Source organism: Hylaeus volcanicus, unplaced genomic scaffold, assembly GCF_026283585.1.
Source record: "Hylaeus volcanicus isolate JK05 unplaced genomic scaffold, UHH_iyHylVolc1.0_haploid 12142, whole genome shotgun sequence".
Taxonomy (NCBI): domain Eukaryota; kingdom Metazoa; phylum Arthropoda; class Insecta; order Hymenoptera; family Colletidae; genus Hylaeus; species Hylaeus volcanicus.
Genome location: NW_026533107.1, coordinates 250,373 through 264,862, shown reverse-complemented (window position 1 = coordinate 264,862; position 14,490 = coordinate 250,373). Strand labels below are relative to the sequence as shown.

Below are 14,490 nucleotides of genomic sequence, written 5' to 3'. Positions count from 1 at the left end.
GATTATATGGGAACGTAATTCATTGGAAGTCGAAAAAACAGAAATCTGTAACGAAGGCTTCAACATATGCTGAATATGTAGCGTTATCAGATGCAGTGAATGAAATAAAATTTATAACAGAGCTACTGAAAATATTTAACATAGGTCAAGTTGAACCTATAAAGGTATATGAAGATAATACGGGAACAATAAACATAGCAAATCATGGAAACTTAACTAAAAATTCAAAATATATTGAAATCCACTATCATTACATACATGAGTGTGTTAAAGATAAGTTCATTAAAGTAGTCAAAGTAAACTCAAATGAAAATGTTGCTGATTTATTTACGAAATCTCTGAGCAGAGAAAAGTTTGAAAGATTCAGAAAGTTAATGAATATTAAATAAAAATGCGTTTATTTCAAAGATACAATACATATGTAAGGAGGCGTATTGTGTGAATGTAGGTACATTTGTATTGTACGAATGTATACCTATATGTGTGTGTTCCCCCTCCATGTGGAAGCGCGTGTCCGAAGAGACAGTCTTCTATTCAGTATGGGTGTGAGAGAACGTGATCATTCTATTATATTATTCAAATATATTATCTTAACCAATGAAGACGTAGAAGCATTGTTTAACACCCTCCAATTAACAATTTATATGTATAAGCTTTGCGAGCGGAAAAGAGTGAATGTATATATATATATATATTGCAACGTGATTTCCCGACACGGTCCGCGATCCGCGTCGGAAACTGTGCAAAATGAGAGTTTTCCGACTTCTCACGCCTTTACGGGAAAACCCGAGCGCCAGGTATCAGAAGATACCGGCGTGAGAAGCCGAACGTCGCGAAAATTATCACGGCTAGCGATCCGGATCGCGGAGAGGAGCGTGAATCATCGGCGAGGAAAGGAAGTCTAAGAAAGCCGTCTTCACGGCAAGACGGGGCGGATTAACACAGCACTCGTTTAAAATAATATAGAATATATTGTACGCGAAAGATGTTACAAAATACGGTGTACACTGCCGAGCTGTCGTAGCGTCTAAGGTCACCGGGACGACCGGTAACCGACACGAGAACTACGTTTCGATAACACGTGCTGATTTCGTTCACGTTAGCCCAAATTCCGTCACGATTCGCACAAAAGCGACTTTGGAAACGATGTTCGGACAGTCTTGACGCGGTCGCGGTGTGCTCGACCTCTTCGACGAGAACGTTAAGGGGGTAGACACGGCACGTGACCTCTCCGATTTGGCAGGTCGGTATTACAGCAGCTACTCTCTGCATAGAAATGGTATTACCATTAGATATGCGGTAGCGGAGGAAAACTAGATGGAGCTGCTCGTTATTGTCATACAGTATAGTTTCTTCTCAACAGCATATACTGTATAATTTTTCCTTGAGGGATTCTGAATGCTCAGTGTAGTAATTTTCATTGATAGTGCAAGTGTAAAAAGTTAATTGTACATTTTAATTGTTCGAAATGTATTTACGTTACAATAGCTGCAATAAAGAATTATGAATGAAAAGGAAAAATAGGTGACATGATATTCCAAGAAAATGAAATTTGTTACATTAGACATTTCTTTATTAACGAGACGGAAAAATAAATGAGGGGAAATCCCCAGAAAATAAAGTTTCTTAGTTTACACATTTTTTACATGAAAATTAAGACGGTTAGGTTGGGGTAGATTAATACATAAATAACAAATGGATATTGAAACACTGACAAAAAGAGATTTAAATTCTGACCTGTAAAGTACAAACCTTTTTTTATTAACAAAATACTACAGCAAACAAGAATGCTATACACTTATTAGAAGATTATTAAACGTCCTATGTAGAAAGCAGTTATTGAACAAATATTATGTATAAAATTAGGTTGAGACGATACCGGATCTCTTGAACTGTCACGCTGTACACCTTAGTTTCATCTTTAAGAATAAATAAGTTTAACAATATATACTTTTTGAATTTATACTACTTTAATGTAAAAACTGATACCTACACTTCCTGATGAATCCACTATTAGTTTCCTATTTCTCTTAAATATTTCTTGCAATGATACTGACCCCTTTATTGTCATAGAACCTACAATAATAAGTTAGAATGAATTACAATCAATCTGCGTGCAATAAACATGTAAATGTACATGATTTACTTACCTTTATGCTTATACTGCAAAGACCTGCTTCCTTTCCTTTCCTGATAGAGCACAATTTTCACTATTGATAGTAGTCCCTAAAAAATAACTCAAATAAATTCATAGATGTCAATAACAAGTACTTTCCAACTTGAATGTAAAGATCAATACCTACATTTTCTGAAGACTTCATTACTAGTGTTGACTATTTCTGAGAAATATTTTGTTGCAACGGCACTGACCCCTTTCGATTGCAGTTACTGGTTGTAAAACCTGTGGTAAAAAGTTAGAACAAGTTGTAATAACTCAGTATGCAATAAACATGTTAATATATATGTGTTAGTTATATATTAGCATGCATGCGTTGCAAAAACTTACTTTCTTTCCTTTATGCATATGTGGTGATTTTCAATTAATACAACTATTTCCATCGGACGACAAATACATGTCTTCAAGTATCATGCTATACACTCTGGTTTCATATGTAAAAATAAAGAAGTTTAATACAAAATACTTTTTGAGTTTATACTAATTGAATGTAAAAACTGATACCTACGTATCCTGAAGAACCCATTACGAGTGTTTCCTATCTCTGATAAATATTTTGTTGCAGTATCGCTGACTCCTTTCGATTGTAGTTTCTGGTCATAGAACCTGTCAGAAAAAGTTAGAACGAATTGTAATCAATTTTTAGACAATAAGACTGTAAATGTGTGTATGTTAGTTACTTATCTGTATCCAAGCATTTCGAATACTTGCTTTCTTTCCTTGCTTCATACAGCGTGGTTTTCGTCTTTGATACTAGCCAGTGGAAATAACTGAAGCAAATTTCTAGATGAACGAAAAACTGAAGATTATTTTCAATTAATCCAATTATTTCCATAACAAAAGTATAAGTGTCATACTTACACTTTTATACATGTCATTTCCCATTGAACTGAAAGAATAGCTGCAAGTAAAAATTATTAGGAGAGTTTGAAGAGTCCCACCACCACCCCCGTCATAGACGGTCCTCTTCACTCTGCAAACTCACATTTTATATATTTCTGTATTTACAGTTTGTTACATTGTTTCTTCCACAGCTTCTCCTATGCGCTCAATGCACTCGTCGGTGGACTTGTACATTGTTATTCAGCTGTTATCATGCGCTCAATGCACTCGTCGGTGGACTTGTACATTGTTATTCAGCTGTTATCATGCGCTTAATGCACTCGCCGGTGCATTATACGTACTTCATTTTGTACTCGTAGATTCTCCTCCTCTTTTTACATACGGAGGTTCTCTAATCGGCTGGTGTCGATTAAATCTGCTATCTACGATCTCTGGCAACATGGAGTCCTCATAAAACTTCTTGAGTTTTTCTTCCATCTGTGTTGCCCAGAATTGATCATTTTTTGGTACTTGTATAATTTTTACTCCTTTCGGCGTCCATAAACCAAATATACAATATTGTCTATTTGTTATGTGCAGCTGTCCTTGCACTTGATAATAATAATGGTGATTTGTATTGACCTCATCACCTCGAAAGATACGCCGTATCGCAGGTAACTGCTGTATTGCTTCAGCAGGCGATAAATCCTTGGCCGATTCCGGGCACTTTACTTCGACGATGGTATCATCGTCTACGATGCCATCAGGAGTTGCACTTATAAAGGCACAATGGCATCGATGAAGAGGCCACATGGCCGAATATGAATTCCTAATTCGACTTCCAGTTGCCTCAAGGCGTTTGCCTCGTTCTCCCTTCCGTATTGTAGGCAACGTAGATTCGGTATTTGCGGATACATTATACTTTTCAAAGTATTTGCTCGCGGTGTATCTTTTCGTAATCGGCATATCTTGCCGAAATTGGATGCGGTTAATAATTTTCTTCTATAAGCTATCCATTTATCGCTTTCGGCTTGATCGCGAGTTTCTGCTTCTATTGTGTGCCGCATCGTTTGCCACTCATGGAGTATATCCATGTGCCTTTTATACTCGGCAGAATATACAATATCTTCCATATTGGATTTGTCTGCGTTGGGTCCGTAATCCTGGTCGCAAGATTGTTGCTGATTTTTTAAGTGGGATATTTTGGCTTCTTTTTTATATTTCTTTACCATATCTGCTGCACGCTTCCGACATTCTTCCATTTTCCTTACGATAGGTGTCGGTTCTTTATCCATTGCCATACTCAATTTGCTGAACGTCTCTTTCGTGTTGAATTGGACGACAGCATTGACTGCGTTGACTCTGCCCTGATACGAGCCTCTTCGTCCAAAATTTATTCTTTTACCTCCGATAAATTTGGCAATGATATTATTAAAGCTTTCAACAGCATTATTATTCAGACCGTACAGCAAACTTTCAGCTTTAGCGAAAAGTGGCTGCATCGCTTCTTCGATATTTTGATATATACCGGCTTCTTTCAACTTTGGAACATAATTCACTCTGTCGGGGTCAGAGTATTTCTTACAAAAGTATGCTAACTTCTGACAGTCCTTGTGCTCCCCGAAAACGTGACTCGGTACATTTTTCATATCTTCTTTGTATTTGTTCAACAAGTCTTAATTTTTCTTTTGATCGGTATTTTGCAGCTTTCTTGATACCTGTACGTAGGCGTATAGCATTCTGCTGTACGATAGCTCTTAGCTCCTTGTGGCGGCCTTTTGTTACAATATCGGTAATTTTTCTACCGAAATTGCGAAGCAGGTGATTGGTGCATTCTATTTTTCGTACACGCACCATGTACTTTTCATATGGATCATTGTCCAATATCTTCTTGTACACGCTGCTATCGCCATCGGCAACAAGTATAGAGTAGATGAGGCCGTGCATTTCTATGCTGCACTTGAATCCTTCCACAATAGCAGCACTTTCCATCCCAGTCGAATTCAACCCCAATTTTTAAAGCATCGATGCTCACGCGCTTCTTCCATGTTCTTCGCCGCTCTTTGGCAAATCAGACAAAATTTATTTTTCACGCTGATATATAATACTTTTTTCATGTGGTATCCCACAATGGCTCCTACCCCAGAAAGGGAATTGTAATCACCTCCGCGGTATGACCTCTTCATCCAGCTGCCATCCGCGATAACTGATATCCACGGTATATCAGTTCCTGGAACTATATCGCCCCTTGCTCTGGCTAATTCTTGTTCCTCTCTTCCTGCATCTTCCATTTCGCGTTGTGCGGCCACTTCGAAGGCATCGATTATGTCATTCTGACATTTCTCGTATATTCTTTTCGTCATGCACCGCCCGTCACCATTGTTGCGGAAACAGCGGCGTGGTTGATATCCATACTGTCATCATTCTGCTGAAGACAGGATATACGCTCCACGTGATTGCATATTCGGCATTGAACATTGTACGTTTTTTCTAATCCATATTGTTGACATCCAATTATGTCAAAATGTTCAACGCCGCAGCCTATAGTCGAATGTTTTTGCAAATTTTTTATTTGTTCGAAAACATACGCAAAATCGGCGGTCTATTTCTTTGGATATTGAATTTTTCGACTGTTGTGGTTCCGCTCGCTCTACCACATAGTTACAGTTGTAACCTATAGAATTTCCGACATCTTCATTCGTTCCTTCCTGGATGTCCATTACGGAAGGTATTTCGCAGCTGACTACCAGGTTATTACCTTCCGTCACTGATGTCGTTCTTTCTTCTTCGCTTTTGTTTAAATCTGCGTTTTCATTTTCCTCGAAATTTACTTCGTCTATAATTTCTTGAGCCATTTCAATATCTTCGATATTTTTTATTTCTTCTTCGTGTCCTGCCATAGCAAGAACTTCATCCTCTTGGAATGTTTTGTAGGAAGTACCTGCAGAAGTACCTGCTTCCTCCACGGTACTTCGACATACCGCGAGGCACGCTGCTTTCTTTAATTGCCGGCTATACGAAAAAAATCAATAATTATAATTAATTATATGCGGGGCATACATAAATGTAAGAAAAACGTATTATACAAATGTACGAACATGACAGAAATTCGACAATAATACAGTAATAATACATTAATAATACAATAATTCGAATGAATTTCTTATTGGTATGTTTACATGTCACGTTCAATGTGCCTTTCATACATTTTTGTGCCCTGTGCATTACACTTTTGGTGACTTCTGCTATTGTTGTTTGAGTGTTTAAATGGGTCTCAAGGTCATAATGTGATACATCGTTGAATTCATTTTGATACGCGCTTTCATATGATATAATAAATATATATCATTTCATTTAAAAAACTGAAGGACACCTTCATTTCTCAGAAAATAGTACAAATATGAAAGATATATATACCTGGTTACATTGAATATAAAAACCAGTATCACTTTCTTCTCTTTCATTTTTTTATCATATGCACCATTTACGAGAAAAACGCTGGTTAGTAAATCTCTGAACACCCTTTATACTGATACATTTACATATACATATAGTATGTACTTTCGGAGATACTTTTTAATGAAAATATGTGCACAGGAAAAAAGCTTTATTATCATATGCGTATACTTTTGACGTATCAACGACTTTATTAGGGAAGAATTTATATTTTGTTTTACAGTTATCCTTTACCACTTGCTTAACGGCAAAGGAACACCCCGCAAGTATGCGCGGACACGCCGCACGTTTTCAAACCTTTGCGCATTCGAATTTTTACGCGCGCCGCTGACGCGTTCCTCGGTTCTTGGTGCAAGTGAAATAGAAAATATTGAGTGACTGAGAGGGGGTAGTTTGGGCCCTTTCTACCCTCGAGACTAGCAGAGCCTCGATCGTCAGTTGAAAAGTGATCGTGAAACAGTGAACAACGTAAGTACCTTCACGCTTCTTACTATCTCTGTGTTGTACACTATGTGCGCCGGTAATATGAAAATAGTCTATCCCAAATTTTCCATTTATTACATTTTACTCATTTTTTTCATACTTTTTAGTGTATTTTGAAGTCTGTTGTGTTTTGGTAAAAATTATTTTATTTTTCATCGCATCATGCGTTGGGTCATGGAATTATTTAATCAAATTGTTTTCATATGTAAATACGGGTATGTAGAACAATTTCTGAAAGTAGGAAGGTGCAACTCTCTTTCGTTTTCGAGAAATAAATTTTTAAAAATATCTAAATTTCGATTGAGGAGTGTCGCTGTATAAGTGTTGGAGATGTTATAGAACTATGTGAGCCTGGCACCCGACTTTTCAAAAATTAATTTTTTTTTTAAAGAAAATGATTGTATTTCGCTTGTACTTGATTGTACTATCAATAGTTTCGTTTGTACCTTCATTAATTAATAATTAAAAAAATTCAAAAAATGGTCAGCACCCGACATTGAGATTTTTGAAATATGTTTTTTCCCCATTCTTTAGAAGCATTTGTACCCGTTTGTACCGCTTTTCGTTTCGTTTGTACCACAATAGTTTAAATTTTACAAGCAATTGTTGATACGCGTAAGAGTGGAAATCGTCAATTTTCGAGATTTTTAAAATCTGTTTTTTCCTTATTGTTTAGTATCATTTGTACCTATTTGTACCGCTTTTCGCTTCGTTTGTATCTCAATAGTTTAAATTTATCTTAATTCTATCTTTTCTTTTACTTTTCAGATGAACAAAGAAAGGTCTGCATCCCCGGCGCCGGCCCCGGGTCCAGCAGCGCGGCAAAGCGGGAACGAGTCATCCCCGGGTCCAGCAGCGCGGCAAAGTGGGAGCAAGTCAGCCCCGGATGCGGCACGCGGCACAGCGTACAGAGGTGGATAATATTTGTAGAATAAATATTTTAAATACAGTTTCAAATAATAGATTCTTCATAATTCAAATAAAATAGTATTTCAAATGGGATATAAAATTTCAGCAAATAAAATATTTTATTTTGATAATCTAACACATAAAATAAAATATGTTTCATATCAATAACATAGAGCATAAAATAGACTACTTTCCATAGTTCTTAATTTGAAAATATGTGTATGTGTATGTGTATGTATGATACACAGATGGAGAAACTATTTCTTGCAAATATTATGATTTCTTGAGATTGAAGAATATCTCTTTCCATCATTAATTTTATGAAGATCCTTATTGAAGATTTTTAATAGAAATATTCATTGAAGAACTACATTGAATGTATGTTTATAATGCAGAGGAAAAGTACTTCGTTCGTTTTAGATTACCAAAATAAATATATTTTTTATCCAACTTCGAAAAAGGAGGAGTTACTCAATTAGATATATATATTTTTTTTACACTATAATTTAGTATAATAAAATATTCCGAACTATGGTACAAATATTTTCAGTGTTTTTTAAATATAATATTATTTGAAATATTATCTTAAAAATTTCTTACGACAAATAAAATATTTTATTTTAAAAAATACTTGCATGATCCGAAATAAAATATTTTATTTTTAAAAATACATGCACGATTCGAAATAAAATATTTATTTACTATTTACTATTTAAAATACGTATTTTACCCAGGTCTGCCAGTGTACCGACGGTAAAGACAACGCTCGCGTCGAGATCGATGGAAGTAGAACAACTACAAAAAGAGGTATGTAAATACGTTACGTTTCATTAGCGTGGGTCAGCAATTGCATGAGTATACTGTTTTGAACAAACTTATACATTGTAATTAATATAAGCTTTATGTATTTTTTTTTTCAAATTACAGCTCTCCAAAATAAAAAAAAGATATAGAAATTTAAAATATGGCCGCGGTGGGTCAAGAAGAGGGCGACGTGGCCGAGGCCGCAGAGGTGGTGGCCAATGTACTATATATAATAACTATTATTAAAATTGTGTATTAAATTTAAACTACTATTATATCTTATATATCTTATATTCTATCATTTTATATTAATAATAATAATATTATTATATATATTTTTTCCCTATTCTTTAGAATAGTTTGTACCCGTTTGTACCGTTTTTCGTTTCGTTTGTACCGCAATAGTTTACATTTTACACCAATTGTTGATAAGAGTGGAAATTGTCAATTATCAAGATCTTTTGCGCTGGAAGTAGTTCGATCCCGGTAGGAGTCACTCATTTTTTTTTTCTACTTTTTCTTCCGTTTGTACCATGTTTTGTTATGCAAACTACATTTTTATATATTAAGATTATTTTTATACAATATTGTGCAATGTTTATGTTTTTTATCGCATTGAAAAAGAAGAAAGAAAGAAAAAGAAAGAAATGAAAAAAAGAAGAAAGAAGTTGTGCAATGTTTGTTTAATATAATTAAATTGTTATTTACAAACTATAATGACGTAAGTTTTTATAAAAGCTTGTAGAAACTCCTTTCAAATCCTGACTTCTTTTTCGAAGCGATAAAAAACATAAAAATTGTACAAAATTGTATAAGAATAATCTTAATACATGAAAAGGTAGTTTCCATAACAAAACATGATACAAATGGAAGAAAAAGTAAAAAAAAAAATGAGTGACTCCTACCGGGATCGAACCGCGTCCAGCGCAAAGCTAGAGTTTCGAAGCGACGACGAAAGTAGAAAGAAACAGTTCGATGAAGAAGGAAGAGAGACTCAGAGTCGACGCTGGCAAATGTAAGGATACGGGATCGGGATGCTAAGCGCGATTTCGACCTCAGTGAAATGGCAACAGTGTAGAGAGACGCTGTTGTGAGAACGGCAACATCGCAATTGTATCGACATCACGTTAGCAGTCGTCCTCAGTAAGCGCCATCTCCTATCGATTGTCTGAACTAAATTTGTGACGTAACTTGCTCTGCATTATCGTCAAAATGGTGGAACTCGTCTTTGGGAATGTTTTTACGATTTTTCGCTTTTTGTTCTTATATTAGCATATTTTGGGTTGAATGAGGGCTCATTCGAAAGAGGAAGGTCCAACGAAGGGTGCTCTGGTCATCATTCGAGTCACGAAATCCATTTAGTAACCTAAAAATACTACCATTCTACGGATGTGTTTTGCTCGACTTTTGTTCAACTTTGGACGCTCATATTATTAAATATCAACACACTATCGTTCTATCATGACCAGAGCACTCTTCGTTGGACCTTCCTCTTTCGAATGAGCCCTCATTCAGTCCAAAATATGTTAATATAAGGACGAAAAGCGAAAAATCGCGAACCCCTTTTTAGGCCCACTTTTGCCAGTAACGTCACCTCGCTGCATTACCCGTGTCTATCCCCTTAACCGGCAGCGATCTAAACATGTGCGCGTTACAATGGACTCGCGACTAGATGTTCGTTATTTCGTGCGATAACCTACGAAAAGGCGATTTCCCGCTAACAATGCTATTTCGCCTGACTGGGTGCTCGGCAGCCACCAGGTAACCCGACCAATCCACGATATCCATGAGCGTGAGGTAAAGGAGGAAGCGCTTACCGTACCGTTCCGCACGTGCGTCGCTGAGGAAATAGGACAAGATACGCGAGCTCGTCGCACGCGTTGGCTCACGCGCTTCCCCCAGCCTCACCTCAATGGTCGGCGGCACATGACACTCTATGGCGGCCAAATTCAAATCGCGTTATCGGCGCGCTCGTCATCGACGATCGTCCAGTCTCGTCCCTCGGCGACTTTGGTGGCGTGTCGGTGCTGGCATCTCTCGAAGACTCTGGAGCGGGCTCGGTCTCGGTGCACTCGAGAACCCGGCTGAGTTTGCTATCCTATTATTCTCTTCTCCACTTTTTTTACCCTATTTTTCCGTAACGCAATAATTTTAACTTCCATATCCTATTCCTCCGTAAACCCGATATCTCCGCCATCCCTAGTCTCAAATTCCATGACCAACTAATTCCGTTCCGCTACCTTTCCCATAATTTACTGACTTTCCCTTTTCCTTCCTTTCCAAGAACTCACCACATTCCACAATCCCTAACGACACCACCCACAGCCATAAGACCAGCCTCCACCACTAAACCCATAATATAAAACCCTATGCTCAGGGCGACAACAGGCAGTAGTAAGTCAAAAGAATTATAAGAGACAGCCAGAGACTCTGCCAAAGTATCTAAATAAAAATTACCAAGTTAAATATACAAAGTGTCTAAATTCTGCCACCTTCCCTACGGGTCGCGCTGCAAGCCCCACCATTTTTAAATATTACGACAATAGACTATAGGAAATTAAATGAAAAGACGGTTTGTACGCAGCAATCAATAATTCACCGATCCTTCAACTGAGTCCTCGTCCTGCGATCCTTCTCCTGAATCCTCGTCCACCTATCCTTTTCCTGAGTCCTCGTCCAGCGATGATCGTCCCTCGATCCGGTTCAGCAGGAAGACCCGTGGGCAAGGTGCATGTGATCAACCATTATTAACAAGCACGGTCGTCGAGATCACCTTCTCCGGCATTCGCCCTTGCTCCTGGGGAAACTGTGTGGAAAACCCAAGAGGGATAAGATGCACTGATTCTAATGCCCCGAGTTAATAAAATTATTTAATGTTGGAAAGATCCCACCACTGTCACCAATTTTGTTGCGAGTCCGTGCGGTTTTATTTTTAAGGACTTAGGGTGTTACTGGCGTTCACGCCGCACGTGAGAAGATTATTAGAACTGCGTGCGACTTAGCCAGGAATAAGTTAATTTAAGATAAATTAAGAAATGTAATATTAACTTTATTATAACTGTTTGAATATAACTAATTTAACACAAACATTGAATTTCTTTACTTTAAATACAAACTTTTACAATAGACGTCTATACCGTAAATAAAATGCAATAAAAAAAAACGAAATACCGTAAATACAAGAAAATCGTAATTAGCGCTAAACTAACTTCAAACAGAACTGCCAAACGCAAAGGCTCATTCACATTCCATAACAAGCGGCAAACGGGTCTTCACTCTGCCATCTAGGAGTGACATGGGAATTAATTTATCTTTTGTTATTTATTTAATTATGAGACAATACTAATTTCAGTTAGACTATATTTAAAAGAGATTAACACACAGCAATTACATAATACAGTTCATAAGTACGGCTCGCACACACAACACGTTACGCCTTTTTACCCAAGGTAAGTAAGTAGGCGCATGCGCGGCAGACATACAAAAAACGCAAGATCACACGCACGCTCGCAAACCTCATAAAATGAAAAAGCATTAGCTCGGATCGAGCTTTTACGTCATCACTCTCCCTAAAATCGATCCGCTAGTGATTCCACTACTTATAAAGTTCGATTTTGTTAAGTTGGTCCGCGAACTGCAAAGGTCCTAAAGTTCTCGAATGTGATGATATCTCACAGCAATATACTTGGTCCTCTTGTGTTGTTCCAGATTGCTGGCTAGTCGTATAGCAGCTTGATTTTCCACCAATAATTGAGCTTCGGCATCCGGTACAAATTCTTTAACCAAGTTGTGCAGCCAGATCAATTCCTTGGCGGCTGTAGAAGCAGCTATATATTCAGCTTCGGTTGTAGAAACTGCTACACAACTCTGACGCTGGCTGCTCCAGGTGATTGCACCATCCCCGATCATCGATATATATCCGGTTGTCGATCGCCTTGTGTACAGGTCACTCGCATAGTCAGCATCACTGTACACGTTCAGAAATCTTCCATGGAAACCGCTGTAGACTATTCCCATATTGATAGTCCCCTTCAGGTATCTTAGTATATGCTTGATGAATTTCCATAGACCAACAGTTGGTTTCCAAAGGTTTTGACTTGCCTTTCCAACTGAAAATGCCAAATCAGGTCTCATAGTTACGACCAAATACATAAGCCTTCCAATAGCAGATGCAGAAGGGTGCTCATTATCTGGCTCCGTTTCATCATGCAGTATTTGCATACTAGATTAAGTCTGTTGGAGTCCTTGAGGGACGACAATTGACCATACCAAACATTTCCAAGGTTCTCATCACATAGGCCGCTTGATGAATTTTAATTTTTTCATCCCCAAGACGATCTATTTGAAAACCTAAAAAATGACAATCTTCATTACACGTAAATTCTCGCTGCAGATGCACGAGCAGTTCGTTGATTTCATCCTTTGATTTTGCGTGGATTAATCCGTCATCAATGTAGATAGCAACGATGACAATAGAGTTATTGCTTTTCTTAAGAAAGACACATGGATCGTAGACACTACACTTAAAATCAATCGATTCAAGGTACTGTGTCATCCTCTGTTCCAGCATCTTGGAGCTTGCTTCAGGCCATACAGACTTCGAATTAGCCTCCATATCCGACCGGATCCATCGTCGTAATCCTCTGCCTGCAACATGTGAATTTCCTCGTCCAGGAATCCATTCAGAAAAACTGTCTTACAGTCAAACTGACTAATCTCCAGTTTCTCTGAAACAGCAAGGGAGAATAGAAAGCGAACAGTGTCGTATCGAACAACAGGACTAAAAGTTTCGTTGTAATCGATCCCGTATTTCTGTTCGAATCCTCGAACCACCAGCCGAGCCTTAAATCTATCGATGTCTCCATTTGGTTTAATTTTGACACGATACACCCATTTGGGTGTAAGTGGTTGAATTCCTATTTCAAGTTCTACCAGCTCCCAAGTCTGATTCTTCTTCAGAGAAGTCATTTCTTCATCCATTGCTTGGATCCAATTTTTCTTCTCAGGTGTCTGAATCGCTTGTATATACGAATTTGGTTCAGCAACGGTCTTCTGGCACTGTATATTAGACGTTTTGGTAATTTGATCATGTCTCGATTCCGAAGTCCATACCTCGTGTTCCCGTTTGATCGAGGTATCATTCTCTCGACATCTTGCTCCTGATGGTCTCTGGTAGCTGGGATTGTTTCTTCTTCTGCTTCTTGTTGATCTCTGGTAGCTTGAATTGTTTCTTTTTCTTGTTCTTCTTCATCATCTGATGAAGGTTCTCTTTCACATAACAGAGTTTCGTTCTCACATGACTCTCCCTGTTTCAGTTGCAGCAGAGTCTTTAGAACTGAGACTTCATGAAACTCTACGTCGCGACTGATCTCAATGCGAGCCTCATCTGAAACCCAAATTCTATAATTCCCTGAAACTTCTTCATAACCGACGAAAATCCCTCGTTTACTTGTTGGACCAAACTTCTTGTTAGGCCTTTTTTCTTTGGGAGTCCGAAGAAAACATTCGCTACCAAAAATTCTGAGATGATTCAGTGAGTATTCACGACCATACCACGCTTCGTAAGGTGTTTTTCCTTTCTCACGACTGTTTCCAGTCCTGTTCAAAACATAGGCAGCACATGTTATTGCTTCGGCCCAGAAGCGTGTCGACATCCCATGCGTTAGTAGCATTGTCCTTGATGTTTCGAGCAAAATTCGGTTTTCCCTTTCTGCACGTCCATTTTGCTGAGGAGTATGGATTGCTGAACGACCGAGCTCGATTCCATACTTTTTTGCTTTTTTGCTTTTTCCATACTACTGCTTCGAGCTGCGAAACAGGTCTTTTTCATTTCTATCACT

General features: G+C 37.9%; 2 long non-coding RNA genes across 5 annotated transcripts; one reads left to right on the top strand and one right to left on the bottom strand.

Annotated features, from left to right (window-relative positions):
* Nucleotides 1-375: 375 nt before the first annotated feature.
* Nucleotides 376-5,367, bottom strand: LOC128882708 (uncharacterized). 4 transcript variants are annotated; one of them, XR_008458511.1, is made up of 8 exons: nucleotides 3,038-5,367; nucleotides 2,857-2,959; nucleotides 2,685-2,782; nucleotides 2,507-2,600; nucleotides 2,304-2,401; nucleotides 2,151-2,226; nucleotides 1,994-2,076; nucleotides 376-1,919 (listed from the first exon to the last, which is right to left on the bottom strand). It is a non-coding gene; the product is annotated as an uncharacterized LOC128882708 (long non-coding RNA). The 4 variants fall into 4 exon arrangements; XR_008458510.1 differs by having other exon boundaries at nucleotides 2,685-2,959; nucleotides 3,038-3,077; nucleotides 3,185-5,367; XR_008458512.1 differs by having other exon boundaries at nucleotides 2,681-2,959.
* LOC128882709 (uncharacterized) lies at nucleotides 5,366-10,487 on the top strand. Its single transcript, XR_008458513.1, has 3 exons — nucleotides 5,366-7,850; nucleotides 8,581-8,653; nucleotides 8,774-10,487. It is a non-coding gene; the product is annotated as an uncharacterized LOC128882709 (long non-coding RNA).
* Nucleotides 10,488-14,490: the final 4,003 nt, after the last annotated feature.